General features: G+C 45.7%; 1 non-coding gene across 1 annotated transcript; it reads right to left on the bottom strand.

Annotated features, from left to right (window-relative positions):
• Window positions 1-1,333: 1,333 nt before the first annotated feature.
• Window positions 1,334-1,405, bottom strand: Trnar-ucu (transfer RNA arginine (anticodon UCU)). Its single transcript has one exon. It is a non-coding gene; the product is annotated as a tRNA-Arg (tRNA).
• Between the last annotated feature and the right edge of the window lie 7,227 nt (window positions 1,406-8,632).

Below are 8,632 nucleotides of genomic sequence, written 5' to 3'. Positions count from 1 at the left end.
CACGGGGAGAAGGGGACCTTCTTTTCAAACCCCAGGGCGTGACGCGAACGTCTATAGCCTGTCATAAGCGGGTAACTGGCGGGAAACCCTCTTATGCTACCTTGGCATCAAGGCTGCCACAACCGAGGCCCTCGCTAAGCTTTCGCAGGATAATATCGTTAGGAAATGAGGGGCTCGTTAGGAAATACAGAAAGAAATGCGGGCAGTCTACAACGCCAAAGAAGGCATAGGGGAATGGTTGGACTATATATATATATTTTTTTTAGCGTTAGTGAAATTATTATTATTTTTTTTCATAATTATTCAAGCGAGAAAGAAAGAAAGGAAGAAAAACACGCGCCCAGAGTGGGGACCGAACCCACGCCTTTCGATTAGATCTCGAATGCCTTACCAATTCGGCTATCTGGGCGACTGTGTTCTGCTTCACTTTCTGGGGTATTTATATTTACTACAACTGTATCTGACGCTTGATGGTGGTAGCCAGCGCCACTCAGACTACACGGGGAGAAGGGGACCTTCTTTTCAAACCCCAGGGCGTGACGCGAACGTCTATAGCCTGTCATAAGCGGGTAACTGGCGGGAAACCCTCTTATGCTACCTTGGCATCAAGGCTGCCACAACCGAGGCCCTCGCTAAGCTTTCGCAGGATAATATCGTTAGGAAATGAGGGGCTCGTTAGGAAATACAGAAAGAAATGCGGGCAGTCTACAACGCCAAAGAAGGCATAGGGGAATGGTTGGACTATATATATTTTTTTTTAGCGTTAGTGAAATTATTATTATTTTTTTTCATATTAGTTCAAGCGAGAAAGAAAGAAAGGAAGAAAAACACGCGCCCAGAGTGGGGACCGAACCCACGCCTTTCGATTAGATCTCGAATGCCTTACCAATTCGGCTATCTGGGCGACTGTGTTCTGCTTCACTTTCTGGGGTATTTATATTTACTACAACTGTTTCTGACGCTTGATGGTGGTAGCCTGCGCCACTCAGACTACACGGGGAGAAGGGGCCTTCTTTTCAAACCCCAGGGCGTGACGCGAACGTCTATAGCCTGTCATAAGCGGGTAACTGGCGGGAAACCCTCTTATGCTACCTTGGCATCAAGGCTGCCACAACCGAGGCCCTCGCTAAGCTTTCGCAGGATAATATCGTTAGGAAATGAGGGGCTCGTTAGGAAATACAGAAAGAAATGCGGGCAGTCTACAACGCCAAAGAAGGCATAGGGGAATGGTTGGACTATATATATTTTTTTTTTAGCGTTAGTGAAATTATTATTATTATTATTTTTTTTCATATTAATTCAAGCGAGAAAGAAAGAAAGGAAGAAAAACACGCGCCCAGAGTGGGGACCGAACCCACGCCTTTCGATTAGATGTCGAATGCCTTACCAATTCGGCTATCTGGGCAACTGTGTTCTGCTTCACTTTCTGGGGTATTTATATTTACTACAACTGTATCTGACGCTTGATGGTGGTAGCCAGCGCCACTCAGACTACACGGGGAGAAGGGGACCTTCTTTTCAAACCCCAGGGCGTGACGCGAACGTCTATAGCCTGTCATAAGCGGGTAACTGGCGGGAAACCCTCTTATGATACCTTGGCATCAAGGCTGCCACAACCGAGGCCCTCGCTAAGCTTTCGCAGGATAATATCGTTAGGAAATGAGGGGCTCGTTAGGAAATACAGAAAGAAATGCGGGCAGTCTACAACGCCAAAGAAGGCATAGGGGAATGGTTGGACTATATATATATATTTTTTTAGCGTTAGTGAAATTATTATTATTTTTTTTTCATATTAATTCAAGCGAGAAAGAAAGAAAGGAAGAAAAACACGCGCCCAGAGTGGGGACCGAACCCACGCCTTTCGATTAGATCTCGAATGCCTTACCAATTCGGCTATCTGGGCGACTGTGTTCTGCTTCACTTTCTGGGGTATTTATATTTACTACAACTGTATCTGACGCTTGATGGTGGTAGCCAGCGCCACTCAGACTACACGGGGAGAAGGGGACCTTCTTTTCAAACCCCAGGGCGTGACGCGAACGTCTATAGCCTGTCATAAGCGGGTAACTGGCGGGAAACCCTCTAATGCTACCTTGGCATCAAGGCTGCCACAACCGAGGCCCTCGCTAAGCTTTCGCAGGATAATATCGTTAGGAAATGAGGGGCTCGTTAGGAAATACAGAAAGAAATGCGGGCAGTCTACAACGCCAAAGAAGGCATAGGGGAATGGTTGGACAAAAATATTTTTTTTAGCGTTAGTGAAATTATTATTTTTTTTTTCATATTAATTCAAGCGAGAAAGAAAGAAAGGAAGAAAAACACGCGCCCAGAGTGGGGACCGAACCCACGCCTTTCGATTAGATCTCGAATGCCTTACCAATTCGGCTATCTGGGCGACTGTGTTCTGCTTCACTTTCTGGGGTATTTATATTTACTACAACTGTATCTGACGCTTGATGGTGGTAGCCAGCGCCACTCAGACTACACGGGGAGAAGGGGACCTTCTTTTCAAACCCCAGGGCGTGACGCGAACGTCTATAGCCTGTCATAAGCGGGTAACTGGCGGGAAACCCTCTTATGCTACCTTGGCATCAAGGCTGCCACAACCGAGGCCCTCGCTAAGCTTTCGCAGGATAATATCGTTAGGAAATGAGGGGCTCGTTAGGAAATACAGAAAGAAATGCGGGCAGTCTACAACGCCAAAGAAGGCATAGGGGAATGGTTGGACTATATATTTTTTTTTAGCGTTAGTGAAATTATTATTTTTTTTTTATTTTTTTTTTCATAATAATTCAAGCGAGAAAGAAAGAAAGGAAGAAAAACACGCGCCCAGAGTGGGGACCGAACCCACGCCTTTCGATTAGATCTCGAATGCCTTACCAATTCGGCTATCTGGGCGACTGTGTTCTGCTTCACTTTCTGGGGTATTTATATTTACTACAACTGTATCTGACGCTTGATGGTGGTAGCCAGCGCCACTCAGACTACACGGGGAGAAGGGGACCTTCTTTTCAAACCCCAGGCGTGACGCGAACGTCTATAGCCTGTCATAAGCGGGTAACTGGCGGGAAACCCTCTTATGCTACCTTGGCATCAAGGCTGCCACAACCGAGGCCCTCGCTAAGCTTTCGCAGGATAATATCGTTAGGAAATGAGGGGCTCGTTAGGAAATACAGAAAGAAATGCGGGCAGTCTACAACGCCAAAGAAGGCATAGGGGAATGGTTGGACTATATATTTTTTTTTTAGGGTTAGTGAAATTATTAATATTATTATTATTTTTTTCATATTAATTCAAGCGAGAAAGAAAGAAAGGAAGAAAAACACGCGCCCAGAGTGGGGACCGAACCCACGCCTTTCGATTAGATCTCGAATGCCTTACCAATTCGGCTATCTGGGCGACTGTGTTCTGCTTCACTTTCTGGGGTATTTATATATACTACAACTGTATCTGACGCTTGATGGTGGTAGCCAGCGCCACTCAGACTACACGGGGAGAAGGGGACCTTCTTTTCAAACCCCAGGGCGTGACGCGAACGTCTATAGCCTGTCATAAGCGGGTAACTGGCGGGAAACCCTCTTATGCTACCTTGGCATCAAGGCTGCCACAACCGAGGCCCTCGCTAAGCTTTCGCAGGATAATATCGTTAGGAAATGAGGGGCTCGTTAGGAAATACAGAAAGAAATGCGGGCAGACTACAACGCCAAAGAAGGCATAGGGGAATGGTTGGACTATATATATATATTTTTTTTAGCGTTAGTGAAATTATTATTATTTTTTTTTTCATATTAATTCAAGCGAGAAAGAAAGAAAGGAAGAAAAACACGCGCCCAGAGTGGGGACCGAACCCACGCCTTTCGATTAGATCTCGAATGCCTTACCAATTCGGCTATCTGGGCGACTCTGTTCTGCTTCACTTTCTGGGGTATTTATATTTACTACAACTGTATCTGACGCTTGATAGTGGTAGCCAGCGCCACTCAGACTACACGGGGAGAAGGGGACCTTCTTTTCAAACCCCAGGGCGTGACGCGAACGTCTATAGCCTGTCATAAGCGGGTAACTGGCGGGAAACCCTCTTATGCTACCTTGGCATCAAGGCTGCCACAACCGAGGCCCTCGCTAAGCTTTCGCAGGATAATATCGTTAGGAAATGAGGGGCTCGTTAGGAAATACAGAAAGAAATGCGGGCAGTCTACAACGCCAAAGAAGGCATAGGGGAATGGTTGGACTATATATATATATATTTTTTTTAGCGTTAGTGAAATTATTATTATTTTTTTTCATATTAATTCAAGCGAGAAAGAAAGAAAGGAAGAAAAACACGCGCCCAGAGTGGGGACCGAACCCACGCCTTTCGATTAGATCACGAATGCCTTACCAATTCGGCTATCTGGGCGACTGTGTTCTGCTTCACTTTCTGGGGTATTTATATTTACTACAACTGTATCTGACGCTTGATGGTGGTAGCCAGCGCCACTCAGACTACACGGGGAGAAGGGGACCTTCTTTTCAAACCCCAGGGCGTGACGCGAACGTCTATAGCCTGTCATAAGCGGGTAACTGGCGGGAAACCTTCTTATGCTACCTTGGCATCAAGGCTGCCACAACCGAGGCCCTCGCTAAGCTTTCGCAAGATAATACCGTTAGGAAATGAGGGGCTCGTTAGGAAATACAGAAAGAAATGCGGGCAGTCTACAACGCCAAAGAAGGCATAGGGGAATGGTTGGACTATATATATATATATTTTTTTTTTTTAGCGTTAGTGAAATTATTATTTTTTTTTCATATTAATTCAAGCGAGAAAGAAAGAAAGGAAGAAAAACACGCGCCCAGAGTGGGGACCGAACCCACGCCTTTCGATTAGATCTCGAATGCCTTACCAATTCGGCTATCTGGGCGACTGTGTTCTGCTTCACTTTCTGGGGTATTTATATTTACTACAACTGTATCTGACGCTTGATGGTGGTAGCCAACGCCACTCAGACTACACGGGGAGAAGGGGACCTTCTTTTCAAACCCCAGGGCGTGACGCGAACGTCTATAGCCTGTCATAAGCGGGTAACTGGCGGGAAAACCTCTTATGCTACCTTGGCATCAAGGTTGCCACAACCAAGGCCCTCGGTAAGCTTTCGCAGGATAATATCGTTAGGAAATGAGGGGCTCGTTAGGAAATACAGAAAGAAATGCGGGCAGTATACAACGCCAAAGAAGGCATAGGGGAATGGTTGGACTATATATATATTTTTTTTTAGCGTTAGTGAAATTATTTTTTTTTCATATTAATTCAAGCGAGAAAGAAAGAAAGGAAGAAAAACACGCGGCCAGAGTGGGGACCGAACCCACGCCTTTCGATTAGATCTCGAATGACTTACCAATTCGGCTATCTGGGCGACTGTGTTCTGCTTCACTTTCTGGGGTATTTATATATACTACAACTGTATCTGACGCTTGATGGTGGTACCCAGCGCCACTCAGACTACACGGGGAGAAGGGGACCTTCTTTTCAAACCCCAGGGCGTGACGCGAACGTCTATAGCCTGTCATAAGCGGGTAACTGGCGGGAAACCCTCAATGCTACCTTGGCATCAAGGCTGCCACAACCGAGGCCCTCGCTAAGCTTTCGCAGGATAATATCGTTAGGAAATGAGGGGCTCGTTAGGAAATACAGAAAGAAATGCGGGCAGTCTACAATGCCAAAGAAGGCATAGGGGAATGGTTGGACTATATATATATATATTTTTTTTTTAGCGTTAGTGAAATTATTATTATTTTTTTTTCATATTAATTCAAGCGAGAAAGAAAGAAAAGAAGAAAAACACGCGCCCAGAGTGGGGACCGAACCCACGCCTTTCGATTAGATCTCGAATGCCTTACCAATTCGGCTATCTGGGCGACTGTGTTCTGCTTCACTTTCTGGGGTATTTATATTTACTACAACTGTATCTGACGCTTGATGGTGGTAGCCAGCGCCACTCAGACTACACGGGGAGAAGGGGACCTTCTTTTCAAACCCCAGGGCGTGACGCGAACGTCTATAGCCTGTCATAAGCGGGTAACTGGCGGGAAAACCTCTTATGCTACCTTTGCATCAAGGCTGCCACAACCGAGGCCCTCGCTAAGCTTTCGCAGGATAATATCGTTAGGAAATGAGGGGCTCGTTAGGAAATACAGAAAGAAATGCGGGCAGTCTACAATGCCAAAGAAGGCATAGGGGAATGGTTGGACTATATATATATTTTTTTTAGCGTTAGTGAAAATTATTATTTTTTTTTTCATATTAATTCAAGCGAGAAAGAAAGAAAGGAAGAAAAACACGCGCCCAGAGTGGGGACGGAACCCACGCCTTTCGATTAGATCTCGAATGCCTTACCAATTCGGCTATCTGGGCAACTGTGTTCTGCTTCACTTTCTGGGGTATTTATATTTACTACAACTGTATCTGACGCTTGATGGTGGTAGCCACCGCCACTCAGACTACACGGGGAGAAGGAGACCTTCTTTTCAAACCCCAGGGCGTGACGCGAACGTCTATAGCCTGTCATAAGCGGGTAACTGGCGGGAAACCCTCTTATGCTACCTTGGCATCAAGGCTGCCACAACCGAGGCCCTCGCTAAGCTTTCGCAGGATAATATCGTTAGGAAATGAGGGGCTCGTTAGGAAATACAGAAAGAAATGCGGGCAGTCTACAACGCCAAAGAAGGCATAGGGGAATGGTTGGACTATATATATATTTTTTTTAGCGTTAGTGAAATTATTATTTTTTTTCATATTAATTCAAGCGAGAAAGAAAGAAAGGAAGAAAAACACGCGCCCAGAGTGGGGACCGAACCCACGCCTTTCGATTAGATCTCGAATGCCTTACCAATTCGGCTATCTGGGCGACTGTGTTCTGCTTCACTTTCTGGGGTATTTATATTTACTACAACTGTATCTGACGCTTGATGGTGGTAGCCAGCGCCACTCAGACTACACGGGGAGAAGGGGACCTTCTTTTCAAACCCCAGGGCGTGACGCGAACGTCTATAGCCTGTCATAAGCGGGTAACTGGCGGGAAACCCTCTTATGCTACCTTGGCATCAAGGCTGCCACAACCGAGGCCGTCGCTAAGCTTTCGCAGGATAATATCGTTAGGAAATGAGGGGCTCGTTAGGAAATACAGAAAGAAATGCGGGCAGTCTACAACGCCAAAGAAGGCATAGGGGAATGGTTGGACTATATATATATATATATTTTTTTTAGCGTTAGTGAAATTATTATTTTTTTTTCATATTAATTCAAGCGAGAAAGAAAGGAAGAAAAACACGCGCCCAGAGTGGGGACCGAACCCACGCCTTTCGATTAGATCTCGAATGCCTTACCAATTCGGCTATCTGGGCGACTGTGTTCTGCTTCACTTTCTGGGGTATTTATATTTACTACAACTGTATCTGACGCTTGATGGTGGTAGCCAGCGCCACTCAGACTACACGGGGAGAAGGGGACCTTCTTTTCAAACCCCAGGGCGTGACGCGAACGTCTATAGCCTGTCATAAGCGGGTAACTGGCGGGAAACCCTCAATGCTACCTTGGCATCAAGGCTGCCACAACCGAGGCCCTCGCATAATAATTTCACTGGGGTATTTATATTTACTAAAACTGTATCTGACGCTTGATGGTGGTAGCCACCGCCACTCAGACTACACGCAGGATAATATCGCAGGATAATATCGTTAGGAAATGAGGGGCTCGTTAGGAAATACAGAAAGAAATGCGGGCAGTCTACAACGCCAAAGAAGGCATAGGGGAATGGTTGGACTATATATATATATATATATTTTTTTAGCGTTAGTGAAATTATTATTATTATTTTTTTTTCATAATAATTCAAGCGAGAAAGAAAGAAAGGAAGAAAAACACGCGCCCAGAGTGGGGACCGAACCCACGCCTTTCGATTAGATCTCGAATGCCTTACCAATTCGGCTATCTGGGCGACTGTGTTCTGCTTCACTTTCTGGGGTATTTATATTTACTACAACTGTATCTGACGCTTGATGGTGGTAGCCAGCGCCACTCAGACTACACGGGGAGAAGGGGACCTTCTTTTCAAACCCCAGGGCGTGACGCGAACGTCTATAGCCTGTCATAAGCGGGTGACTGGCGGGAAAACCTCTTATGCTACCTTTGCATCAAGGCTGCCACAACCGAGGCCCTCGCTAAGCTTTCGCAGGATAATATCGTTAGGAAATGAGGGGCTCGTTAGGAAATACAGAAAGAAATGCGGGCAGTCTACAACGCCAAAGAAGGCATAGGGGAATGGTTGGACTATATATATATATATTTTTTTAGCGTTAGTGAAATTATTTTTTTTTTCATATTAATTCAAGCGAGAAAGAAAGAAAGGAAGAAAAACACGCGCCCAGAGTGAAGACCGAACCCACGCCTTTCGATTAGATCTCGAATGCCTTACCAATTCGGCTATCTGGGCGACTGTGTTCTGCTTCACTTTCTGGGGTATTTATATATACTACAACTGTATCTGACGCTTGATGGTGGTAGCCAGCGCCACTCAGACTACACGGGGAGAAGGGGACCTTCTTTTCAAACCCCAGGGCGTGACGCGAACGTCTATAGCCTGTCATAAGCGGGTAA

This window comes from Haemaphysalis longicornis, unplaced genomic scaffold, assembly GCF_048455015.1.
Source record: "Haemaphysalis longicornis isolate Haplotype H1 unplaced genomic scaffold, Haemaphysalis longicornis Haplotype H1 scaffold_11, whole genome shotgun sequence".
NCBI lineage: Eukaryota > Metazoa > Arthropoda > Arachnida > Ixodida > Ixodidae > Haemaphysalis > Haemaphysalis longicornis.
Note: the sequence above shows the minus strand (reverse complement) of the source record. Positions and strands in the feature narration are given on the sequence as shown.